Genomic DNA, 14,765 nt, shown 5'->3' on the forward strand with positions numbered 1-14,765 from the left:
CTTTCTATGAGTGGGGTTTAAAAGTGTCCTATTCCATTAAAGTGCTCATTAAAAAAAGGACTGCATGAATTATTTGGGTTGATGCCAGAATTACTAAGCTAAGAAGAATCTTTGTTTGCTACAAAAGTGACACCCGACAAACGAATTTTAATGCTGTTTCTTTCTTTATACTTTTGAGGTTGTTCGCTTATGTCTTGAATATGTAAAAAACGAAAATGATTCTTTCGCAGCTCATCTAGCTTCTTATTCGGCTTAAATCGAGAAAGGAAAAGTAGTAGCATCAAAATGCTGGACCATAATCATTAATATTTAATCTCTTTATCAATCAAAGGTAATATGAAATTCCTTATACATTTCCCTGTATAAATTTAATTCCAATGATCAAACTGTTGACCGAGGACTCTTTTATTAATATATTTGTTGACAAGCTGAATGGACGGAATATAAAAAACCCGCTGTCTTCAATTGGTTAGTGATTAAGCGGTTTGCATTTGAATTTTTTGTTGTTTGAATCTTTCGTTACTGTCACCTAATGCAATATTATTCATTCAATCATTATCAATAAAGAATGATAACTAAATCATAATCATTTCCATTATAAAATAATAACGAGGGTACACAAAATCAGATTGATAATTTGCGCATGAACTTCAGACCTTATTGAAAATCAATTTTTTTGAATGTCCCATCATGCTATATTGAATCCATGCAATAATTTCTATTATTGTCTTTCTATGAGTGGGGTTAAATAGTATCCTGTAATATTCAAGCGCTCATTAAACAAAAGGACTGCATGTATTATTTGGGTTGATACCAGAATTACTAAGCTAAGAAGAATCTTTATTTGCAGAAGAAAAATACAAAATTGACACCCGACAAACGAATTTTAATGCTGTTTCTTTCTATATACTTTTGAGGTTGTTCACTTATGTCTTGAATATGTAAAAAACGAAAATGATTCTTTCGCAGGTCATCTAGCTTCTTGTTCAGCTTTAATCAAGAAAGGAAAAGTAGTAGCATCAAAATACTGGACAATCATTTATATTTTATCTCTTCGTCAATCAAAGGTTTTTCAATCAAAGGTAATATGAAATTCCTTATACATTTCCCTTTATAAATTTAATTCCAATAATCAAACTGTTGACCGAGGACTCTTTTATTAATATATTTGTTGACTAGCTGAATGGACGGAATATAAAAAACCCGCTGTCTTCAATTGGTTAGTGATTAAGCGGTTTTCATTTGAATTTTTTGTTGCTCTCATCTTATTTGAATTTTTCGTTACTGTCACCTTATACAATGTTTGTTTATTCATTCAATCATTATCAACAGAGAATGATAACTATCATATATTCATTTCCAATATAAAATATAATAAACGAGGGTATACAAAATCAGATTCATAAGATATCAATTATAATTTCATTCAATGGATAATGTAAAATAGAAACCTTTTTTGTTTTCAATGGGTTAATGATCAACAAGTTCGGATTGGGATTTTTCTACGCTGCCATCTTATACAAGAATCATATTCATTTTCAGTATAACATAATGGCAGTATATGAAATTAAATTGATAAGATATCGATCACAGTTTCAATAGTGTAAAATAATCATCAATATGTTTGGAATGGAATGCTACATACATTGCGTGCTTATTTTTTTTTTATCGTGGGTGATATAACTCATTTTCATAAACAAACTAACTAAAATATGTTCTCTTCATTCAGAATACAAAATACTGGATTGAAAAGATACAATTTGTATCTATAATTTCAATTGAATTGATAAAAAGTTTCCATTGAAATTGTAATTTGTGTCCTATGTCAATGTAGAAATGTATTTGATTTGAAAACTTATTCCGCCTCCAACGGATCTGGGATTAAGTAGTTTGCATTAAAATGTTTTATTGTAGCTGTTCTACATTCTGTGTGTTTTTTCAATTTTTATTAGCGGAGGATGATAAAATGCATTCCCTAATCATAACAATCATAACAATACAAAAAATATTGGGTTGATAGAAAAACAAATTTGGAATTTTCGTTGCTGTTCAGATAATTTCAGCGTATATCAAAAATGGGCTACAGCTATCTTTCAGTACTAAGATCTATTCTCAGTTTTATGAAGAAATGAAAAAAAAGTCATATCATATGGATTTAAAGAATATGTGTCACATTATTCAAAATCCTTTGTGCTACCTTCCTGAAATAAATTCACAATTTCTTATAATTCATCCATCATTTAGGACCAAAATCTACATGTGATTACACTGATTCAAGGGGTCTGAATCTTTATGTAAAAATAATTATGCACTAATGATTTGACGTGAGGAATGAGTTTTTGAATTAAATTTGCATTTTTTGAGCATTTCTTGGAATTATTTAAATAAAAAAGTAAAACTACATTACGATCATTAGTATTTCAAGTATTCTACGTTATTTCGCGCATTCTTCCTTAATTTTTGTCTTGAAATGTTTTTATCTCACGTTTTTCAAGAGTCACAACTTTTCAAAATACCTATATTTTATGGAATAAAAACTATTATCATTCATTTATATCTACAGATTAACTATCTTCATCTGTTCATCATTCTTCATCTATCAAAAAGTCCTCCAGATCTGTTCCTCAGTCTCCTGTGCAATTCTGTCATCGATTCAAGGTAATGGAAATTATTCCTGTTTAATAACGTATATTCAAAGATTAATATATTAATGGGATAGTAAGTGAGTATTGCGCAAGTAACTATAGTCTTCACCTCTCTGTTGAGCTACTCGAATACGACCTTGGCCATACGTATACTCGTATACGCGCGCATACGAGTATCACTCACACACTTGAAAAGACGTACGAACGTATTGTTCCGATTCGAGAATAGAATAGCTTCCATAATATTTTTATTTAGTTCTGCACCTTATTTATTTGCCAGGTTTATTCAGAAAAATATTGGTATCCGTCTAGTTTTCCTATGGTACGGTGAACGGTTACAGGAATAAGTTTTTTAATTCAATTTTGCTGGATGTTTTTTTCATATCCGAATGAATATGATCCAGTTATATTGACTTCACAGTCGATGAATAACACTATATTTTAAAAAGTAACACGTAATAAGCAAAAACTTCATTTTTTTTTACGGTTGAGAATAAATTCCATTTTATTTAATGAAGAATCATAATATCTCAGTCAGAATTCAGATGGTGAGACGAGTCTGGAAAAAATCAGGACGTTGTTAGGACTCTCCAGAGAAAACCAATTCGTTTCTCAATTTTCGTGAAAATTGATTGTGAGGACATGATCTTCGTGAACTGAAAATCAAATCTCGGCCTGGGTTTAACCCTTTGTGTGAATACAAGATATTCTAAGGAACTTCGAAATTAACAAAAGTCCATTCTTTTGTCTTGAATTTTTATTAACAATGGGTTTAAACCTTTGACTTGAACAACTTTTGGACCATATAGTAAACACTTCAAAAAAAAGTAGCCAAGAATTGTTTCAGATTCAGAAAACTCCGAAAACTTGACAGCTCCCTGAAAGACCCAGTGGTCACACCGCTGACGAAGGGGAGGCCCGGGAGGTGCATTGACTTACGAACTCCCGCTTTGCGTGCTTATAGTGTAAGTGGGTACCAATCAAACCCCAACATTGTAGGTGCTAACTCGGCTTTGTTTTCGAGATTTGATATATTTTGATATTTTTTTCGATGAGTCAGGAAATATTTTGAAAAATTGTTAAGGGGTACAGGAATTGAAAATCTGTTGTTTAATTAGAAAACTTAATTTCCTGCCTCATCAGGTGTATATTAAAGAATTGAAAAAAATCATTGCAAAATATTTGAAAAAAAAAATTCACGTTTAATTGGTAAGTTTTTATCAATAATAGCGCATACATTTTTTTCACATCTCTTGCAATTTTTTCAAATCAATTAGCTGTAATTTAATTGAAAAGATTTTATTTTTTTGATTATTTTTTACTTTTGTTCCAATTATTCGATATCTCTTTCGATTAGGCAAGGAACATTTTAAAAAATTAGCTAGGGATATAGAAATTCAAAATCTATTCTATCAATAAAAATATAGAAATTTAAAATCTGTTTTATCAATGAAAAAATTTTATTCCTACATTCCTTAAAAATTTGTTAAAATAATTTCCCTATTTTATCAAACGAGATATCAAAAAATAGAAAAAAAATAAGAGATTTAAAAAAAATTGACATTTATTCGTAATTTTTGATCAATAAAGGCACGTATTTATTTTTTAATTTAATTTCTTCCTACTTTTTTATCATAAATTATAATTTTTAACAACAATGTGTAAGGAAATGAAAAACCAAAAAAATGACATAGATGGGTTTAGAAACCATTACCACAGATGGTAATGTTCAAATATAATTTTTACAGTACATATCAGCGAGCTCCCAACTTTGACCCTCAATTTTTCGAAAACGAAGCTGAGTTGGCACCTGCACTTTTGGGGTTTGGCTGATACCCACCCACATTCTGAGCACTCGAAGTGCGAACCCGTCACTCGACGCACTTCCCGGACCATTTTCTCGTCAGTGGAAAATTATGAGCTCACACAAAGGTTTTAATTATGGCGTCAATATTTTTTAATATCGAGCCTAACCTATTATATTCGGAGGATTGTTAATTTCTAGCCTAACTTAAATATTTTGGGGCAGGGTTGAAATTCCGAACTGTCAGAAATCAGAAGGCTCAAAATTCCGAAAATCTCCCTAGTGCTATATTTATATAGTCCCAGCTAGATTTTCGGAATTTTGAGCCTTCTGATTTCTCACAGTTCGGAATTTCAACCCGGCCCCATATATTTGGAGAAAAAATTGCAGCATATTACTAGGGTTGGCCAGAAGTAATTGACTTTCATCTGATTTTCAATGAAAAAACTCTGACTTTTATGAAAATAGAAATAATAGATACAGAGCTTTGGGTCACTGGCATAGGTTTTTGTTAACTTTGATTTCTACAAACGTCATTCATACGGAAAAATTAGTATTTCACTATGGTACCAGAGGCAAACAATTCTTGTTTCTTGTCTCAATTTTCATGGATCAATCTTGATTCTTATGAAAATAATCTTCGTAAGCAGAAAATGAATTCTCGCTGTGAAAAGTGGATAGTGGACTTTACAGGTCGAAAATCATATCACGACACGGGATTGAGAAAATGGCGTAAATTTACGTTTATTTTCAGTCTCACAAATTTTACTCGTACGGAAAAAAATCGGTATTTTGCTACGGTTTACCAGAGGTAGCCAATTTTTTCAATTTTCGGGAGAAAACCTTAATTTTTACGAAAACTGTCCTCGTTATCCGGAAATTAAATTTCGGCATAGGATTTAGGCAACGGCATGAATTGTTTTCATTTCACGCTTAACAAACTAATTTTTCATCATTATAATCTTCGTGTGTTACTTTTTTCTCTTATCACTTACATGATTTGCCCACTATATTCTATAAATTAGCTGTGCCAGCTTCTGATGGGTAAAATTCCTTTATGTACAGATTTTCTCGACTTCCGGGGACATTTCACAGAGAGGCCTTTTTCTTCTTCCACCTTCTTCTTCCCATTTTTTTTTTATCTTTCAAAACGGCTGCTACATAAGCGCTTCACCAAAGCGCTCCGTGCGCTTTAACAAGAGCTGCTTCGTGCGCTATACAAAAAGCTGCTACGTGCGCTATTTTGAAAACTGCGTCGTGCAGCACATAAAAATTCGCTTTATCTACTGTATTAAAAGTATAATTAAGATTATACTGTAATTGGCTATTAGTTAACAAATATGATGAGCATATTAAAAACTGAAGATCGAAATATTATAACCAGAGGCGAATGGCTCACTGGAGATCACATCGACACTTTTGGTCGACTTTTAGCAGAACACTCCGATTCAGAATTTGTTATGCAAGAAACATGGAAAGTACAATTGCCGCATAATATTGATGCAATGAGCGCTGATTGTAAATTTATTCAAATTTTGCATAGCGCAGATGGACCTAATAATGCCGGAGGGCATTGGGTGTGTTCATATTACGATACCCATGCCATTTTTATTTATGATTCTCTTAACAAAAAAAAGTTGCATCAAAATCATAAGACGTATCTCAAGGGTCTGTTGCCGAACTACCCTTTTGATCAGCGTCCCGTCAAATTCCCAATCGTGACAAATCAACCAAATTCTAATGACTGCGGTGTGTTTGCCATTGCTTTTGCAATATCGCTTTTTTTTGGTATAAAGCCTGAGAAAATAGAGTATGATGTGAAGAATATGCGCCAACATTTATTGAAAATATTCGACACAGGAATAATTAGTCATTTTCCACGCAAAGTTATGGAAGGGGATTCTATTAGAATATGTTCATTAGAACAATTAAAGAGACGAAAACATAAGGCTTTGGATACTAAAATCAGACGACAAAAAATAAAGAACCCTCAACATTCTCAAATCGTAACCCAAGTTCCTGATTTCTTAAACGGCCATACAGTAAGTCAAAAGCAGACTAATACGGTGGAGAACTATCCTCCGCATGAACATATAGAGCAAAACTGGCGAGTATCAGATTCGCGGCAAGTAAAAGAGGAAAAAGCGCGTCCTTGTCATACTCCTACGGTTTTTGCTGTACCAAAATTAACTGCTTCTGAAAGGTTAATTAATGTAAAATGGCCAATCGAGGCAGAAGGGAAAAAATGCTCAAGCCACGAAAAATGTATATTTTCCAAAGTCACAACTTTGACTAAGACTCCACCCAAACAATCGAATTTGCTGCTTTCAGCTACGACTGGACATGATATGAAAACAAATAGTTTGACGAATCAGTCTAGAAAGCGAAAAATTTCAATTTCAATCAATGCGACACTTCAGAACCCTCTAAAACGTCAAAAAGTTCAAGTTCCGAAATCTATCAAGTGTTACGCAAATGGAAAACAATACCAGCAAATTCAAAAGTGTATAAATAGAAATCTAAAGTTACAGAAGGCCAAATCATTATCCCGGAAATATTACCGGATTCGTGAAACTAACGATACCATAAAAATGTCAAGTACTAGAAGAGATTACGTTAATCGATTGATGAAAAAATTACATTCCCATTCGGTGGATCAATGTCTCTTTGAAGCTGAGTGTATTATTAAATGGAATTTAAGACTTAGAGGTAAAAAAATTTTCGCTTTGAGGCAAGCGCTGCAAAAGCTAAAACGTAGAGCTGAAATCTGTTTAACGCTCCAATCAGCCGTAACGAACTCTGATATTAATAGTCGAATAGTCGCTCTATGTGGCTCGATTAGGAAGCATACAGCACCGTCTGAACCTTACTATGAAGAAACCGCTTACTTTCATCCCCGAAAAATTACCGAACCTATTGCTTTAAATATTGAATCTAAAGCAACAAATGTGCTTCCGTTAATTGTTACAAAAAAGACCCGCCGTAGCTTTCGGGCGTGGGAATGTTCCGAGCATTGCAGAGTTCCAGACGAGATTGTTTTGAATAAGTTTGAAAAGTTCCTGACTATCATGCGTGATATATCTGTGCGTAGATTGAAAACAGTTATATCTAAAGTCCGCAAATGTACAGTGAAACACACTGAAAATATGTTGGGTCATAGCCAAGCATGCTATATGCAGCCTTCCTTATGCGAATCGTTGTTGTTGTCTTTAGACTTCTTAGCGCCACATTTTCCACAAGTGAGGCTGATGAAGCGGTTATTCTATACCGTATCAGCGTTACTCCAAAAAGTGATGCAGATTGATATTGTTTTGAATACGACGGATGTTGAAAGTTTGCAAAAATTTGCGGAAGAAGCAAAAGAAAATGCAACACATTTCCAACATACCGATGAAATACTATTAGACGAAGATGCCATACTTCACAAATATGCAGACGCATTCCGATCTTTTCAGAAAAAAGCTTTTAATTTGCCACGCTTTCCTTGCCTTTCGTGTCAAAAGCTATGTTGCTTGACCGATGTCAGGAAACTTGACAACTTACGCGTCGTTCCAGTTGGAAAGATTTGGGAAGATTTGAAGCTCTTCATTTCTAGTCATAGAGACTGTGATTCAGATTACATCTGTCAGTATTGTTTAACCAAGCTCCGCGCTGGTGTTATACCTCCCACATGTGTTCTTAATAATTTATACATTCGACCTACACCTGCTCCACTTAAAGATTTGAATGAATTTGAAAAAATTTTGATACAGAGAGCAAAAGTATTTCAAACGGTAATAACGATGGGTACTGTACATGATAAAAAAAATATACCACACCGAAAAATGTTAAGTAAAGCTCAGGGGCGAGCTTTTCACTTACCTTTACCGTTAGAAAAAACATTGGAAAAAATTTGTCCTCCGACAAAAGCAATTAATTCAGATCATGAACTATACATATTAGTGCGTGGCGTTCCAACTAAAAGTAAAAAAGTTTGGGAATCTATTGTTAACAAACAAAAAGTATTTCGTTCCCTTTTGACTCTAAAAGAACGCAATATCTTATACAGTGAAATAAATTTACCAGAGCGATATTTGGATTTGCTGGATACGGATTTACGTGAAATTGAATTTCAAATATCCCAAGAATTTAATAGTGATGACGAAGATGTTGATAATCCAAACAACAATCGTGATGAACGAGATAAACAAAACGAACAAGGTGACGGTATTCAAAAAGTAGATTTAAACAAACAGATTAATGGCCGCGTAGGGGCTTTGTTGACACAAATGACACCGTCTGACGATTATTATGAACAATACACCATTTATCAGATGCACGCTCCAAAGGAAAATAAAACTGCCCCAGAACTTTACCAGATGTTGAAGGTTCACGCTGAACCATTAGATAACCGATACAAATTATTAGATTTGTTATGTTTTCCGTGCGAATATCCTGATGGTATTAATGGAGAATATCAAGAAAGGCCTGTCCATCTTTCATCATTTGAGTATGCTAAACTCCGAATTCTGTCACGAAATAATCAATTTCGGTTGAATCAACAATACCTATTTTTTCTTTTAAACGCTCAAACTATTCGACAATTATCGAGTGGTATATATCATAAGCTTAACGTTACCGATGGACGCGTGCGATATACTTCTGCTTCTTACTTGGATCAATTGAGAAAAGGGGAGCTGGAAGGAAATTTATCAACAATATTTTCTAAACTTCCGAATACCGAACAGTATTGGAAAAAACCGCGTAGTGATTTGAATTGCATGCTATTTTATTATGGACCTCCAACGTGGTTTTTTACATTGAGCCCGAGTGAATGGCAATGGGATAGACTTTCCGAATTTTTACGAGAAAGGAACCCCTCAGTGGGAGGCGGAAAATCAGTGAGCGAACTGATAGCTGCCGATCCCATATCAGCTGCAATATTCATTGATAATGAATTCAAAGCAATGGTAAAATTCCTCGAATCAGATGACCATCCCATCGGAAAAATTATACATTTTGTTATAAGGAGAGAATATCAGGGAAGAGGTATGGTACATTTCCATTTTCTTATATGGATAGAGGGTGCCCCTGTTCTCGGAAAAAACTCGAAAGAAGAAGTCTCTGAATTCATTAAAACGTATGTAACTTGCAGAATACCGAATCCTGATGTTTCACCCATGTTGTATCGTAGAGTTACTACCCATCAATATCATCATCACAATTCCTACTGTATGCGTAGCAAATCAGTAGGAGTAAAAGATAAGGGTAGTAGTCGTAAAGTTTGTCGATTTGCATTTCCGAAACCAGTCACTAACGAGTGGATTATCAGAGATGTTCAAACATCCATTGCTGGACGGCGAAAGTTAAAGTCTAAATGCCAATTGTATGATAATCCTCGTAGTCTTGACGAAGTTAATATAAACAACTACAACCCTGCTGTTTTGACAGCCTGGGAGGGTAATATGGATATTTCATTTGTAGGAGAAAAATCGTCGGCGCTGGCTTGGTATCTTACCAAGTATTTGTCGAAATCAGAAAAAACGCATGTCGGGGAAACTTTTGAACAAATTAACAGTACGAAATCTGTAGCCAGTAAACTATGGAATATTGGAATACGTGCATTGAACCATCGAGAATGTGGTGCACTCGAAGCAGCCGATAGATTATTGGGGTATCCGTTGTTCATGACGGATCCAGAAACTGTAATAAGGTGGGTTGATATCAATATTGTCAGAAGTAGGCGGGTGAAACCCCGCAAAGTAATAGAGACCATGGACGCAGAATCTACGGATATTTTCTACGAAGGTTTAATTGAAAATTATCCAAATAGACCAACTGAATTGAACGATGTATGTCTTTACGATTACGCAAAGTGGTATGACATTGTAAAAGCCATGCCTCAACGGAAAGACGTTGTATTTTATAAACTTAAACCAGGCTCGTATCTACGGAAACGCGAACGCGGATATTTGATTAATCATTATCATTATGATCCCATGACGAACCCTGAAAATTACTTTCACTCGTTGTTGTTATTATTCCAGCCATGGCGATGTGTAGCCGAGCTTAAAAACGGAGAAGAGACATATACTGCGTCGTATTTTTCAGTACATGCTAAATTGCCAATGGCCGCAGAATATCACGAGCGTTTAGCGGAAATTGCCAAAAACACGAAGGAAATGAAAGAATTGATACAGCAAAAAATTGATGAAATGGAAAAAGACCAAGAAAATCATCCCGTTTCTGATAATATTCCACGAGGATGTGATCCCATCGAAGCAGATGAAGCGATGAAAGATTTCGTCAATTTAGGCGCGAATGAAGCTCATAAAGATCTCGATATTACAGAAATGATTGCAGAATTAAACGAAGACCAGAAACGTGTGTTTGATTTGGTTACCAGCACGATGGATTCTGATGAAATATTACGTTTGTACGTGAGCGGAGAGGGCGGAACGGGCAAAAGTTTCTTAATAAAAACCATAACCTGTTGGCTCAAGCAAATAAAAGGTAAGGATTCGGCTGTTACCGCTCCCACTGGGATTGCTGCTTTTAACATAGATGGATTAACTTTACATAGGTTGTTCCAATTGCCCGTTGAACATAATAAAACGCCAAAATATAAGGAGCTGTCCGATGCAGCTTTAGAGGTCATTAGAGTTAATTTGAAGAACGTTGATCTTATAATTATTGACGAAATATCCATGGTCTCAAATATCACTTTAATGTACATTCATCTGAGACTAACAGAAATTTTTAACACCACTGATGTTGAAGATGGTTGGTTTGGTAAAAAACATATCATAGTTTTTGGCGATCTTTTACAATTACCACCTGTTCGAGAAGAACCAACGTTCATGAAACTTTCGAAAGAGAAGGTTGAAAAATTAATTGGTTCATTGTGCAGCACAAATTTGTGAGGTAATTTATTCAAATATGACGAACTATTAATCAACATGCGTCAAAAAAATGATTCATCTTATCGAGAAATGCTCTCAAAAATTCGCTTGGGTTATATAGATACCGAAAGTATACAAATGTTGGAGTCTAGAAAAATTGAATTGCTATCTTCAAATATTCCTGATAGAATTAGGGAATTGTGCGATTATATAAGTACATTAGCAACCGGTGTAGTTTGCTTGATGCCCACAAATCGAATGTGTGATGTGTTAAATGAGGCAATGTTAGATCGGATTCCGTCAACAGAAATTAACTTAATAGCTGAAGATTTAATCGATAAACCATCAGTCAAGACTAGGGTTACAAAGATTTTACAACGGTGGGAAGATGACATAAGTCAAACTGCAGGGCTCGCTAGGATGATCCCCATAAAAATCGGTGCCAAAGTTATGCTTCGACGGAATATCGATGTAACAGTAGGTCTCGTAAATGGAACAATCGGCGAGGTACTTTCAGTTTCCGAGTCATTGAATAAGAATTCAATTGAGAGAGTCACAATTAAACTCGCAAATGGTGCGCAATACGATATAGAGCGTGTGAGCGTTAAATTCGAAGTGATTGACGGTGTATACGTAATTAGGAAACAATTTCCTTTGTGTGTTAGTTATGCCATTTCATTCCACAAAAGTCAAGGATTGAGTTTAAAATATGTTGTCATGGATTGTGGGAACACGATATTCAGCTGTGGCCAAATTTATGTAGGTTTGTCGCGAGTTACGTCTCTTAATGGCTTACATTTAATAAACTTCGACCCATATTCGGTTCATGCTAATCGTTTATGTATTGATGAGTACAATAGGTTGAGGAATTTGTATCGACCCGATCTTGGCGACCTAAAGGTTCCAGACACTCGGGGACCTAAAACACGTGATGTCATTTGGGCCATGCCTAAAGGAATGACCGATGTGCAAATACAAGACAGCGAAACATGTCATCGGCAGGAAAATTCTTCCATTACCGGATTTTTGAACTCTGATGGCATATCTTGTTATGCTAATACTGTCATTCAATGTATTTTCAGCTGTGACCCCATTGTGAAATCGGTTCAGAAAGCGAACGATTGTCGACCTCTGTCGATTGCATTGGAGATTAATAAAACGAAGAATAACCCCCCATTCGCTTTAAATGAAGTGCGAAAGTTTATTGGTGACAAATTCGTTCAACCCATTCAACAAGATGCATCAGATTTCTTTGATGCTCTATGTCAAGTCGTGCCATCGGTCAAAAACTTTGTTCAATGTAAACTTTTGAAAAAAGTTGTTTGCAAATCCTGCGGGTATACGAAAACTTTAACGGAGGAATTTAGAAATTTTTTAACCATAGATGTGTTTATTAACACGAAAACAACATTAACGCTCCAGGAAGTAATTGATCGAAATTTAGCAGAATGGAAATCAGCTGATATTCCTTGCGACAATTGTTCTGCAATGACAAGGAGTGTACGATACTCTTTAAGCTCAGTGTCAAAGATATTGGTAATTGTATTAGCATTACCGGTAGTTAATGAAAAAACGGGTAAAATAACAAAAAAACAGTGCAAAATCAAGGCTGTCCCTAGCTCTAAGATAAAACTATGCGGACATACATTTAAAGTTATGAGCGCGATACTTCATCATGGTGAACATGTCACCACAGGCCACTATACCTGCATGATCAGACATGGCCGTTCATCTTGGATAAACGTTGATGATGCAACAATTAAAAAGAGAACATGGCCTGTTAATGCCAAAGATTCTTATATATTTTTTTTGATGAGAGAGTAAATTAAACAAATCGTTCGGAAAATAATTGCTAGTACGTTTTATATATTTTCTTTTTACTAACGTACAAATATAAGGTCTATACTTTCATTGTATACAACGCATAACCACATTCAACTGCGCAGGTTCTCCTTTTTACATTTTCAGTTCACTAGAACACTTATCAGTTGAAGTGTTTTGTACAGGGATAAGGAAGAAAGACACTGACCAATTTAGCCTTGAATTGCAAAGCCACGTTTCTCATTGGACGATAAATTGTGCTTAAAGTTCACCAACTCACTCATTTGATGAAATACAACTCTAGATGTGGTAGCTAGGTAAATACGATTTTTAAAAACTGCTGATACTCTAGCCAGCATCAAGATTCATCTTTAGTTTTCATTGTTTTTTGTAGCATGTCAACTCAAATCTTATTGGTGACACTAGTCGTTACTCGTATCAACGTGCAGAGATGGTCCAACTACGGTAGAATAAGCAACGAGTTTACAAGCGATGAGATGTGGATTAGGCCTCTCGGGGAAACCACGTTAAAAAAAAACGCGCCTGGAACTTTACCCCTGTGGTGGTGCGGAAAAGAGTTCGCAGAATAAAATTTTAACGTTGCTTATATTTGTATGAGCATGAGATCTATAAAAATGTACTATCAAAATAATTCATAGAAATTTAAATCAAAATCCTACAGCTATCACAACATAAATGAGGAACTTATGAGAAAAAAGACGTGATATCAAACCATAAACTTCCCCTAGGGAAAAAAAGGTTGGGACAAGTACATTGATGGTTCCTTGTTTGTTGATGACATTATAAAAAAATAATAATTCCATAAAAAAAAATTACATAAAAAAAATTATTCCATAAAAAAAACAATTCTATAAAAAAAATTTTCAACACAACAATTAAGAAAAAAATGTATAAATCAGGAAATTATATAACAATAAAAATCCACTATAAAACAAAATTCCATAGAAAAAATTATTCCATAAAAAAAAATAATTCTATAAAAAAAATTCCATAGAAAAAACTATTCCATAAAAAAATCATTTCAACACAACAATTGAGAAAAAAATTTACAAATCAGGAAATTATATTACAATAAAAATCCATAAATAAAAAAAAATATTCAAATGAAACGTGATCAAATATGCCACTCAAAAATGTGGTTAATCTAACAAATAATGAAATCTCGTTAGAAAACATTTTAAACATCGATCCGACATTTTTCTCATCTTATTCTAAAAAAGAAATAACTAAATGAATTGAATAAGTTTCCATCTGAGATACGTACAGCATTAAAATTTATGATATCAATTCGAGGCCAAGTATTTATTGACAATTCGGAATACTAATTCCTACGGAACACAACAGGAACTTGGGAAAAATTTCGTGAATCAAAAAATGTACCATTTAAGTTATGTACAATTGTAAAATTTATGATATCAATTAGTGTACAAGTATTTTATTAGAAATTCGCAATTTAACATTATAACATTATGGTTAATATTCTAAACCAGTAGTGTAATAGTATTAGAATAATTAATTTTAATACGCATTAATAATACTCGTCCGGCTCAATTCATTTTATGGAAATTAGAAGAACAATCAGTAACTATAAAA

This window comes from Venturia canescens, chromosome 3 (genome assembly GCF_019457755.1).
Source record: "Venturia canescens isolate UGA chromosome 3, ASM1945775v1, whole genome shotgun sequence".
NCBI classification, from domain to species: domain Eukaryota; kingdom Metazoa; phylum Arthropoda; class Insecta; order Hymenoptera; family Ichneumonidae; genus Venturia; species Venturia canescens.